This window comes from Nyctereutes procyonoides, unplaced genomic scaffold (genome assembly GCF_905146905.1).
Source record: "Nyctereutes procyonoides isolate TBG_1078 unplaced genomic scaffold, NYPRO_anot_genome, whole genome shotgun sequence".
In the NCBI taxonomy this organism is placed as follows: Eukaryota; Metazoa; Chordata; class Mammalia; order Carnivora; family Canidae; genus Nyctereutes; species Nyctereutes procyonoides.
The window spans coordinates 25,284,916-25,298,030 of NW_026575136.1; the positions used below are offsets into that span (position 1 = coordinate 25,284,916).

The 13,115-nt window shown below is 45.6% G+C and overlaps 1 protein-coding gene across 5 annotated transcripts in view; it reads right to left on the minus strand.

Moving 5' to 3' along the window:
* The window catches only part of LOC129495438 (E3 ubiquitin-protein ligase RNF152), a 79,877-nt gene that overhangs the window by 52,156 nt on the left and 14,606 nt on the right, over window positions 1–13,115 (minus strand). The window contains exons 1-2 of one of the 5 annotated variants that reach the window (XM_055302916.1): window positions 4,746–4,921; window positions 4,162–4,285 (exon numbers count right to left, since the gene is read on the minus strand). The exons of 1 other annotated variant lie outside the window; for it this stretch is intronic. The gene's annotated coding sequence lies outside the window, so the exon portion shown is untranslated. Of the gene's footprint in view, window positions 1–2,812; window positions 3,229–4,161; window positions 4,286–4,745; window positions 4,922–13,115 lie in introns of those variants that run through there. 3 more of the 5 variants (XM_055302917.1, XM_055302918.1, XM_055302919.1) reach the window with 3 other exon arrangements.

A 13,115-nucleotide genomic window follows, 5' to 3' on the forward strand; every position in this document is an offset into this window, starting at 1 on the left:
AATATTTTAATCTTTCCCCTCTGGAAAACACCCAGTCGCTGGCCACCGAGAACACTCGATTTCTTCTTTGCAGCCAAGATCTCAGGCACACAGGCCCCGGGACCAGCCACCAACCCCTCCGGGGTGGGGACGCCAGGCCGCGGAATGCCAGTCCACATTTTGTCAGCTTGAAAATATTAAACACCACTGAACAAAATGTAAGGTTTCTTTTTCAGACTTAAACGTCTACTTATTTCAAAATGAATTAGTGGTTCTCTGGGTTTCATAATGTTTAATTCATTAATGATAACTACAGCTCGAGAATTTGAAAGGAAATTGCTTCCAGGATAAAATTAAATGCGAAACTCTAAGCAGTGATTCATGGCTGTTCCTATCTAAATTACTAATCCGTGTGACAAACCTGGTTGGCAGCACAAAAAAAGCAATACTATTTCCCCCCGTTGCCTTTATAGACTTTGCTGAATTGTTTTGCAAACTGCCTAAACCCAAGTCCTAGATAATCCCCTGCTGGCAGCCTCCATTCCAGAGTGGGGTTCCGTACCCAGAGTCCCCGCTGCCTCGGAGAGGCTCCTAATGGACTAATACTTTCGTGTCTCGGAAAAGAGTTTTCTCAACATTAGGGTTTAGACGTATAATCCAATGGATTTTAAAAGAAACTCATTTTAAATTAAAGGCAAATATCCCCATGATATCTGTCCGCATCTCCCCGAAGAAACCTGCATAAAACTAAAAATGGCAATTTTCTTTTAGTTTGCAAGGAAGCCTAGCCAGCTGAGATCCAATTACGTATCTCCCCGTTAGAACAACTGGGGCACTAGAGTCACCGTGTCGCCCAAAAGACAAGATAATAGAAGGCTTCTGAAGTTGCATCAAGCCCAAGCTCCTCAGCCTCCTGAAATTTCTCTCGTGTCTCTTCCTGCCACCACCGCCCAGCAGGCCAGGCTCACGACGTGGGGTACAGAGGAGAAGCAGGCAAAGATACTGCTGACCACACACAGCCCCCCTCCAAAAGAACTCAGGCGACCAGCATCCCCCAGGGCACATCTCTGCAAACTGCTGCCAGACTGTCACATAAAAGCCCTGCAAACCAGGTCCCCCGTCTCCTGGCTGTGTCACACGCCAACCATCCTGTGCGCTGCTCCTCCGTGGCAGGTCACATCCCCACCAGCCCTCAGGGGTGCGATTCTGTGCCAGGGATTTACATATGGTGACTCCTTTATCCTTGGGACAACTTGGGGAAGGTGTCCTCATTGTCCTCATATAGCAGAGCAAGAGATGGTGGCAAAGACGTTCAAAATACCTGCCCAAGTTCCAGAGCAAGTAGTTGGCAGAGCCAGGATTCACACCCACGCTTTCTGCCCAATTTCCCAGGCTTTGAGCCATCTGATGGGGCCACAGCACAGCTCAGAATATTCTACTCACTCCCTACTACCAAGGGAGCAGGGCCCACACGGCCACCAGGCTCTATGGGTCCTTTGGGGATTCGGCTACATTTCCAGCCTCGTCTCCAGCTACCTCCCATTCCAGCTTTTCCAATCTATGGCACATGCTCTTCCCTCCACCTCTTCTCCTGGGACAGCCGCCAAGTCTCCCTTTGGGGTCTCTACTCCCCGCCTTTATGCCCTGGAGTGCCAAGCTCATTCCTTCGGCTTCCTACTGACGCTGGGGGTGCACGTTCCTCTCCCAGCCACAGCTCTGGCTTTTCTCCGACCTGCCCCCTGGGTTCCCACAGCTCAGCAGGGCCACGGTGACGTTCTGGAACCTTTGGAACTAATGAATGTGCTACAGCAAATCAACAGCAACACCTAAGAAAGAAAAAAAAAAACCCAAGCAGCAGGCTCGGGGCTTGTCCCAAAATGACTCAGTTAGTTCCCTGATGAGTGAAGGCAAGGAGAAGGCAGGACTTTCGTGAACTTTGTAAAAGCATATTTTTTCCAATCAAGCATTCAAACGTTGCAACCACATGAAGGCTAGAAAACCTAGCTATCTGCTCACTAGCTAGTGGCTTTCCGAAACAAGCCTGTTTTGGATTTCAAACCAACAAGAGATAATCTTCAGAATGGGAACTCAAGAGTTACCCACGCAGGACAAAAGCAAGGAGATGGCAAACTGAATCCACGACTCAGACTGGTTTTTATGGTTGCTTCTGAGCAGCAGGAGGGGGAGTGAAGAGACGTGTGAATTTTTTAATTTTAAGGAAGGAGTGTGTGCAACCCCTGCAGCTCTTCTGTTGCCCCCACCATGGGGTGAAGGGATGTAAAGCGGGCTCGACTGCCCCTATTCAAGGTCTTACCAGGTGGGCACCCATTCCTGACCATGAACTGGGCTTCACACAAACCCCAATACCATCAGCAATGCAGCATGAAAAGCGAACAGTAACTCACAGCAATCATTTAAAATATAAAATAGGGCAGCCCCGGTGGCTCAGCGATTTAGCATCTGCCTTCTGCCCAGGGCCTGATCCTGGAGACCCTGGATCGAGTCCCACATCGGGCTCCCTGCATGGAACCTGCTTCTCCCTCTGCCTGTGTCTCTGCCTCTCTCTCTCTCTCTCTCTCTCTCTCTCTCTGTCTCTCATGAATAAATAAATAACATCTCTTAAAAATAATAATAAAATAAAATATAAAATAATACTCCTAAACCCCATACAATGCTTAGGAATGTCCAATGCACACAAACTCTCTGGGGAATCCTGCAGTACTGTGAAAATACACAAAATGCACATAAAAATACAACTCTACTGTTAGGTAAAATTAACCTAAAACTAATATGCTAGCTAAAACACAGTAAACATTAAATCAGTTTTGCTCACCTTCTTAGAACTCAATGGGCCCCAGGGGGTGGTGGCAGGTGTGAGATTTGGATGCGGGAGCCTCCTTAACAAAACCCAAGGAGATTCATGGTAATGGGTGGAGCTGGGTTTTTGTCATCTCTCCCCATTTCCCTTGTGGCCAGCACAGGTGTTCAGAGGGGGCCCGCTGACTACAGCGGGGGGGCTCCAAGTGTCACTGCAAGTGTACAACACTGGGTTCAGAGGTGTTTTCCTCCCAGGGAAAAGTTGTTTTAAGATTTTATTTATTTATTTGACAGAGAACAAGAGAGCACAAGCATGTGGAGTGGCAGAGGGAGAGGGCTGAGCAGGAAGCCCGACGCGGAACTCGATCCCAGGACCCCGGGATCATGGCCTGAGCCGAAGGCAGGCGCTTAACCGACTGAGCCACCCAGGAGCCCGGGGAAAAGCATTTTTAAAATATTTTCTAATATTTCTCTCTCCCCCCAGCTTATTCAAGGTCTCAGACCCCACAGCTGCCCAGTGTCAGCTCAGAGAACACAGGATGGAGGCGAGCAAAGCCCGATCACCATTAGCTGCCCCTGGAGGGCACTTAGCTGCCCTGGGCATCCGGAAAAGCCACTTCAGGTCACAAGGAAAGGTACAGGCTTTACAAGCAACTTCGAAGCTGTCCACTAAATGAGTGAAAAAGCATAAATCAGCATTGTGCCCTGTAGTGATGTGGAGGAAAGAGGCAGAGCAGGAAAGCGTGTAGGAAAGTCAGGAGCAGGCCTTACAAAAGCAGCTGCGTGAAAAGGTCAGTGATATACAGGAGGCTTCGCAGGTGACTTACAGCGGGTTGATAAAGGACTGCCTATACCTGAGGTTCTCAGGGTTCCCGCTCTATTTTGGTTTCCTAAATAGAGGAACCAAAAGTTTTCACTGTTTATAAAAAGGACAGGTCTTGCATAAGCATTTGAAATTTTAGAAAAGATTTTTTTTTTTTTAGAACATTCTAACACCTTGCAGGTAATCTTTAGTTCTTAAGTTCTCCATTTCTTTGTAAGTAGGACTAGCTAAAGGAAGCCCCGGTCTTCACCATTTCAACTACCACAAAATTCTAATTAGTGAAATCCGCAGAAATGGGAAATCTCGGTCTTCAAATTTTAACTGCTAACTATACCATAATGATAGCAAGACGAAATGAGAAAGTTTGTAAGCATAGGACTTCGAACAGGAAACCACGACAGTGACAGTGTAACCAGGGTTCACTAGAAGCATTTGTATTTTCTGGTAGAGACATGCGTGGAGCTTGTTGACTCTGAATTTAAACCACGGGGAAAAAAAAAAAAAAAGAGGGCAGCCCGGGTGGCTCAGTGGTTTAGCATCACCTTTAGCCCAGGGCGTGATCCTGGAGACCTGGGATCGAGTCCCACATGGGGACCATGGATCGAGTCCCAATGGAGCCTGCTTCTCCCTCTGCCTGTGTCTTCCATTCTCTCTCTCTCTGTCTCTCTAAAAAAAAAAAAAAAAAAAAAAGAAAGAAAAAAAAGAAAAGAAAAGAAACATGGGTAAGTCTATCAACCCAAGGAAGGCCTCATCGTGTATCTTGTCATCTCATATCTTTCCATTGCTCCTAAAAAACCTTGCCTGGTCTTGGAAATAATTTGGAAATACGGAAATATTGTTTTATTGGACCTCATCTGACACTAATCCCCTGCTTTTAGGATTATAAAGAGGCTGGAGTGGGGGAGTGGGGCTCAGAGCGCAGCGGGAAGCCCTGGGTGGCCAAATGTCATTGCAGCCATGGCTTGGCCTACACACTCCAAAAGAGAAAACAGGCTTTCCGGATCAGTGTCTGAGGATGGGATTTATCACCACAAATAAACTCACGGATGGCATTTTTAAAAATCTTCATGTCAGACATTTCATCTCCTCGTCTCCCACACCGCTTTTTTCTATGAAGTGACCTCACCTGCTCGGGTTTTCTTCTGCCCAAGGAAGAGAAGTGTGCAGTGTTCTCACGGTCAGGGCCCTCGGCCCCTGGCTCTCCACTGCCTGCTTGCTTCCCCTTCAGGAAAGACTTCCCAGCCCTGCCTTCTGCACGGCTCCAGAGCCCAGGCTGGGGTCTGTGGCTCAGCCGACGATGACCCCAACGCCACTACTCCCTGTAGGCTTTGCTTTGGGATGTCACTCTTCTTTCTCTCCTCCTCCTCCTTTTTTTTTTTTTTAAGGAGGTAGATAGTTGAAGAGTTCTTTTAAGGTTAACCAAGAAGGAGTAAGGACCAAAGTCCTATTTTCCTGCCAGCATGTTTGGAGACCTCACGTCCTCAGATCCAAGAAAAAGAAAAGTGAAGCCAAAGTAAGGGGCCAGCTCCATACAAGGCAAAAACGATCCAGGTTAAATTGAGTGCTTCGCGGCCTGTGTCTGCGCCTCCCCTCCTGCCCTGGTTTCCTGCTCAAGTCAGTCTTCCCACCACCCCATCCCCGTCTCAGTGGGGCCAATCTGCCTGGATGATGTTACAACCTGTGGTCTTCTTCACGCTCCCTCCATCGGGCCCGCCCACTCCCCATCTGCACCTGCTTCCCAGCAGGGCTGGCGGACACTTGCACAACACCCTAGGGAGGTGATTGTTTTCCTTCACAAGGGCGCTCGCATTTTAGCAAAGGATTCAGGGACATGAAACCCAAAAAGGAAAAGGAAGGGATTTATAATGAACTGTCTACGTCCCAGCTTCAGAACCGAGACGCAGCATTTAATTTTTCTGGGCCTGCCTCTGGCTCCTGCCTCGGAGGGTTGTTCTGATAATTAAGTAAGCAAACCTATACGGAATACTTAAAACAGCACCTGACACCTCGCAAGGGCTTCTACCCACATCAGTTTTAGGAACCTTCTCCATGACCTTCTGAAATAAATACTACTGGTCTCGTCCTACATGAGGACACAGAATGGCCTGCTCAGGATCACAAGGCAGATGAATGAGCAGAGTAGGGATATAGCCCACAGTCTACCGAGCGACCCACAACCCCTGCTGTTTTTATCACAGCCCAAGGAATGAATCTCTAATGGTAAGACCATGAACACTCTGCAGGCCTGTGGGGCGAGATCCCACTGAAGGGGTCCTGTGGTGTGCTGATGGGGGACTATCAGAAGGAAAGGATGGGGCGCTGGGGGAAGTATTGAACAGCGCAGCCTGTCCTGCCAGGGCTAACACAAAGCCCACCTCTGAACCCCAGACCTCGGTCTACCAGTTCACCTCACTCAGGCTCTGTTTTTCCTGACTATAAAATGGGACATAAAAGGTACTTGGGATGTTGCAAGCTCCTGACCCCTGGGGGTGCTCAAGGCAGAAAATAAAACCTCTTGTGAAGGAAACTCCAGAAAGGGAGTAAGTCCTACAAGTGAGGGCAGCAAATCTGGGGATTTAAGTTACTTCCAATGTTAGAAATCAAGGCTTTGGGCAGCCCAGGTGGCTCAGCGGTTTAGCGCCGCCTTCAGCCCAGGGCCTGATCCTGGAGACCCGGGATCGAGTCCCGCATAGGGCTCTCTGCATGGAGCCTGTTTCTCCCTCTGCCTGTGTCTCTGCCTCTGTCTCTCATGCATAAATAAATAAAATCTTAAAAAAAAAAAAAAGAAATTGAGGCTTCACTGAACAACAGGCTGAAAATTAACAATGCTTAAAAAAAAAAAAAAAAGGAACAGAGCCAAAAATATTACTAATAGCCCTGGTGATATCTGGTTAAAAATTCTGAATTACGTCTGGGCAGTCTAATTTTTTATCTCCACAGTATTCCTGAAAACTCACCTATTTCCATTATAGGTTACAAATCCATAATTAGGCCTCTTTCCTTTCTGGCTGTTCTACATTTGAAAAGCATTCACTATTCATTCCACTGAAGCGGACTTCCCTCAAAATAACCTCATTACTCTATACTTGCACAATTATGTCACGGATGTAATTACCACCATCATGATTCCAGCGGCTATTTGTTGCACCATAATTTCCAGATGAATTTCTAGTGTAGAAATAAAATAGCCACAATAAGATAATTAATTACAACTCAATTATGACTACAGCACAGTGACCAAAATTAAAACTCTGAAAGTTTTAGTATTTCGTTTTTAATATCATGTTCATCTTTGTAGCCAGCAAATAATTACTATAAAGACGCTTATTGTTAGTATATTTTGTTTCTGATAGCAGCTGCTTTCTTCGTGTACTTTTCTATAACTACTACTGCAAAGTTTGGAAGGACCACCATATCGCGATGGTTGGAGGACCAATGCTACTACTAATCAGATTCAGGGTTTGCATGCTCCTTTTGCCCCTTGGGAGCATAATCTTGACCAAGCTACCAACTTTTTTGGGTCTCAGTTTGCTCACCCAAAAAAATGGGCTACAAACAGAACTTACAATTATTGTGATAATTAGGTTAGGTAGCTTATATAGAGATTTGCAAAATGCTTTGGATTCAGCTACTGCCAAGTAAAGTTAGAAATTCTTTAACATATAAATTCCATTCAAAGATATTCAAAATTTAAAATTTTACTCAAGAAGAGGCACCTGGGTGGCTCACCTGATGGTCTACCTTCAGCTCAGGTCATGATCTCAGGGTCCTGGGATTGAGCCCTGCGTCAGGCTCCCTGCTTAGCAGGTAGCCTGCTTCTCCCTCTCCCTCTGCCTACTGCTCCCCTTGCTTGTGCTCTCTCTCTCTCTCTCTCTGTCAAATAAATAAGATCTTTAAAAAATAATAAAATTAAGGGCAGCCCCGGTGGCGCAGCAGTTTAGCGCCGCCTGCAGCCTGGGGTGTGATCCTGGAGATCCAGGATTGAGTCCCACGTCAGGCTCCTCCATGGAGCCTGCTTCTCTCTCTGCTTCTCTCTCTGCCTGTGTCTCTGCCTCTCTCTCTCTCTTTCTCTATGAATAAGTAAATAAAATCTTTTTTAAAAATTTAATTTAATTTAAAAAAATAAAATTTTACTCAAGGGGCACCTGGCTGGCTCAGTAGGTGGAGCATGTGACTCTTGATCTCAGGATCCTGAGTCTGAGCCCCACATTGGGCAAAGAGCCTACTTAAGCAAGCAAGAAAACAAAAGAAAAGAAAAAAGAGAAAAAAAAAGAAAAGAAGAAAAAATTTTACTCAAAATGTTGTCACCTCCACACGTAAACACAGGTAGGCCTCATATGGTACAAGAGCAGGGCCCCCACCGTTTGCTTTTTTTCTGCCAATTGTACTCAATTCGTTCTGAACATCAGTCCACCTGATGTAGTCTCTGAAGGAATAAAGTTCCTTCCCAGAACCCAGAGAAAGCAGACTCATTTTCCGAGACAGTGGAACCGGCTAGAGCAAAGCGCCAGGCAGCAGATCTCAACTAATTGTCACTGATGATACTAGAGTTTTTGAGGCCGATGGCGCAGAGATTGTATTAGTAAACAGACCTCACAAACAGAAATGAAAGCCTCTCCCATCTTCAAAGTATTTTCCTAATCTACCTAAACAAGTAGTTTTATTCTGTGTATTTGTGACCACTCCTCGTGCCATACTAAGAGAATTTTGTCTCACAATATTTAATTTTAGAATATAAATATTTTATTTCTAAATATTTATTTAGAAATATAAAATTTTAGAAATAATTTTAGAATATATATATATTTATATACTAAGGCCTCCACTATTTGACCCACTTGGACTCCCAGTGTATTTTGGTTCCTGAAAACCTACGCCCAACTTCTTCCACGAAACCAAAGGCCGAACTACAGGCAACTTGCCCCAATACCGTCCCCTTGCTGCTAGTTTCAGAGTGCATTCACAGGCCAGAGAGAAGAATCAACCAAGACAGTCAATATGTCTTTTGAATAGCAGAATAGAAACAAAGCTGGTAGCCGTGACTAACATAACATATTTCTGATTGCCAACACAAAACTCGGCTACCAAGGCAGTGGCCCCCAAAAAGAAAACTTCTCGATGATTAACCGACCAGTAGCATGAAGATACCATATGCAAGATAGCATGGGATTATAAAAAAGTATTAATTATCGCAGTCTTTAAGGAGATTAAGAGCCAGTTGGAGATATAAGATAACAGGTTATGACAACATTTACTGGTAAAAAAAATAAGCCAAGTCCCTAGATGCAAAGATGCGTAAGGTAGGCATGGCCCTCACACAAGCCACATGCATCATCACTCAGCAGCCGGCCACCCCCAGCCCTACACTAGGTCTGAAGGTGTAGGAGGTGGCAAAGGTCTGCATCATCAGGGATTCAGAGATGGGCTTTGAGCACGGTACCAAAGGACTGGAACTGAGGGGCAGAGGAAGAAGAAAGCAGGCATCCTAAAGGAAGCCACAGGAGGAAGGCAGGCCAGCCTAAGTATGCCCAGGGCCCGGTGAGGCAGACCTAGCCACCAGTTCAGGTGAGCAGAGCATCATCCAACCAGGTTCCCAATATTCCAGGCAGGGCCCCCTGATGGAACCCTCTTCATTCATGGTCTGTAAAAGATTTTAAATATCTTAAATCTAGAAGAAATCATAATCGATTTGTGACTAATAAACATAAATTTAGCTACACTATAATATGAAGTCACACATTACCTTTTAGTTTTCAATACATGCAAGTGTCCTTTGTTCCAGAAAACAAATCTGTTTTCCTTGTTCCTACCTCCCTTTCGAGCTGCGTCCTTTCACAGAGCTCTCAGAGGCACTCTCTCCCACTTGGCAACATGGTTCAACCTCAGACTCACGATGGCCATCTGGATGTGGATTACTCTCAAAGGTACGGCTCCGACCTCTCTTCCAAATGCCATTGCCAAAGAGCATTGACTTCTTCCAAATCTGGACGCTTCCATGTAATTTTATATTTGTTACTATTATTCAACCAGTAACCCAGACTTGAAAACCTGTTTAGCTCCCACCTCTCATTCAACTGACCTTCAAAATTCCAGTAATCTGGTCTCTGAAACGCCTCTTGCATTCATGCATCCTTTCTATCCCTGTGGCCCTCCCCCTGGGGTTCAGGTCTGTGTCATTACATCTTCTTTGGAGCCCAACTGGTCTCCCCACCTTTGTCCTTTCCAGTCCATATTGACTGCTGCTGGATTAAGCTTCCAAAAGCACAGCTCCCCAACCTCCAAACCATCAATGACTTCCTGCCAAATAAATCCCAAAGGCCTCCTTCCCACCAGCTATTCTATTCCTTTTCCTACCAGTCCGGCTTGCATACTGCCTGCTGTAGTCATAAAGCATTATTTGTGGTCCAGAAGACAAAATTCACCCTCCCCTACCACCTGGCTGCTGCCCACTTCACCACCCACATGTCCAGACTACTACCCATGCTTCAAGAGCATCGTCGAATGCTACTTCTTGCACAAAGCCATTTTAAATCCTTTAGCAGGAAGGAATCTCTCCCCTCCGAATTCTGGTACCACTTCATCCACTACCACCTGGCATGTGAGTTCCTTGGGTATACATATTCTTACTTCTCTGGAGGTGACCTCCTAAAGCAGCATCTCTGTAGGAAAATAATCAAACCAACGTGCTAAGTTAGTGCTTTCTTATGCGGAAGCATTGTGTCAAGAATTATGGAAGACACAAGAGCATCAGTTGACAGCTAAATTGGGAAATTATGCTCAAACAATCCAAAAATAAAGCAATAATATCAGTAACTCTTTTTAACCATCATATACAGATGTTCACTGAATTCATGAAAATACAGAACATCTCAGAGAAAAGGAGTCTCCGGAACAGAATGAAGACTCCGAGGCAGCATACTGCAGAGGCTTATAGCATCAACTCTGGAGCTGTTTGGTGGCTGAGTTCTAATCCAAGCTCTGGCATTTACTCACTTGTGACCTTGGGCAAGTCATTTAGCCTCCATTTCTTGTAAAGCGACAAATTAAAATGGAGATATTGAAAGTGCTTCCCCTTTCAGACTGTAGTAAGAATTATGCACGCACTATATGCAAAATCACTTAGAGACTGGCATATATATAACTGGTGCTGTCCATCCCGCTGGTCTTTTTTTTTTTTTAAGATTTTATTTATTTATCCATGAGAGACACTGAGAGAGGCAGAGACACAGGCAGAGGGAGAGGCAGGCTCCATGCAGGGAGTCCGATGTGGGACTCGATCCCAGGACTCCAGGATCACGCCCTGGGCTGAAGGCAGATGCTTAACCACTGAGCCACCCAGGCGTCCCCATGCCACTAGTCTTATTACTATGAAAATGTTCTATCTGGGGGAAAGAAAACCAAAAAAAACAAAAAAACAAAAAACACAAGCATCACATATTTGGTAGTTAAGATGCCTAGCAGGATTTTTACTAAAAAAGGAGACATTACCATCTTAATATGGTCAATCTACATTTGCTCTACTTCCTGACAGGTATTCTCTGACTGACTGATGGGTCCGTGAAATCACTAGGGGTAGCTCTTTGCACCACGGATTGAATGCTGTGCAAACAGAGCAGGCACCTCGACCAATGAGTCACGCACAAAGCCTTCAGCCAGCCAAGGGCTCACCCACAAACAGGCATTGTCTCCCACAAACAACCCTGCTGTTGTCATCCAGATGGGGGCCAAACAAAACCATTGGACTTAGGCATTTTGGCCAGTGGCTGAGTGCGGATACAACCATAGATACAATTCATTGCTGCAAAAGAAATCTAGAACTATGCACTGAATTTGCTCTGATAAGCAAGCTTCAGGGGTCAGATTTTTAGAGGACACTAAACCACAGCATCCAGCTGGACGATGCACGTAGAGTCTGTCTCAAAGCCCATCACATCATATAGTGACTTATTAATTAATGGTGTGGGGAACAGCTGTGACTCTAGGGTATCAACATCTGTCATTTTCCCCTCAAAATGTTAAAATGCATTATACATAAATTGCCACAAGTATTCAACTTGAACCTGCATTACAGGCGCAAATTCATACACGGTGAAGTGAAACCTGCTAGGGAACATTTGATGTTTTATTACGTTTCACTAAAATTATTTATAGCTCAAAATTGCTTGTTATTCACATGTCAGAGTAGTGGAATAATAACAAATTCACATTTACCATCATCTTATTTTCTGACGAAATACAGAAATTAAAAGAATTCTAGCACTAAGGCTGAGGCTATACAAGAACAAACAAAGATATCTTGTCCCTTTTTCCATGGTCGAATGTCTGTTTTTACTTCACATGACCTGGAATACGGCATGGCAGCTTCCACGAGGTCTTTCATCCAAATGTCAGGGAAGGTTAGGCAGGGGCGACTGATCGCCAGAACAAATACCCTCAAATCTCACTGGCCTAACACAATACATGGTGTAACCTCTTCTTCAGGCCTTTTTCCAACGCCGCTTGGTAAGCGAGGTTCTGCTTCATGCAGTCATTCAGGCTTCTTCTATCCATCCTGTGGCTTCTTCCATCCATCCAGTGGCTTCTTCCATCCATCCTGTGGCTCCTTCCATCCATCAGTGGCTTCTTCCTCCCATCCTGTGGCTTCTTCTATCCAACCAGTGGCTTCTTCCATCCATCCAGTGGCTTCTTCCATCCATCTTGTGGCTTCTTCCATCCTGTGGCTTCTTCTATCCAACCAGTGGCTTCTTCCATCCATCCAGTGGCTTCTTCCATCCATCTTGTGGCTTCTTCCATCCTGTGGCTTCTTCTATCCAACCAGTGGCTTCTTCCATCCATCCAGTGGCTTCTTCCATCCAGTGGCTTCAGCATAGCCCAGCCATTCTACCCCGCTCCCCTGCAGCTGGCCAGCAGACCAGAAAGAGAACAAATATGGAAAAGCACCCCCACTCTTAGCAGTCTCTCATTTCCACACATCCCATGGTGAGAATCAGTCACATTCCCCTCCACCCACACATGGAAGGTAGTCTAGGACAGTGGTTGTCAACAGGAGGCAACGGGAGACACTAGCAACGTCTGGAGACATCTGTGATTGTCACAACTAGGCAACTGGCATCTCGTGGGTAGGGCCCAAGGATGCTACTAAACACACCACATGGCCCAGGTCAGTGTCCCCACAACAAAGGATCATTCAGTCCAAATGTCAATAATGCCGAGATTCTGATAAGCATCTCTCCGGTCACCACAATCATATGACATGTCAATGCTCAGGTCTACCACCGTTTTTCACTAAGATACACTCTAAACAATCCCGACCAAAAAAAAAAAAAAATCCCGACAAATCCACACTTCAAGTTTGTTCATTCATTTGCTCACTCGTTCCTCCATCCATTCATCCAAACTCCTGAACAAGACAAGGTCCCTGCAGGCAGAGAATTCTCAGGTGGAGCAGGGAGGCAACCACATACAGGGTTATCACACACAGAGGAAAGTGGGATTA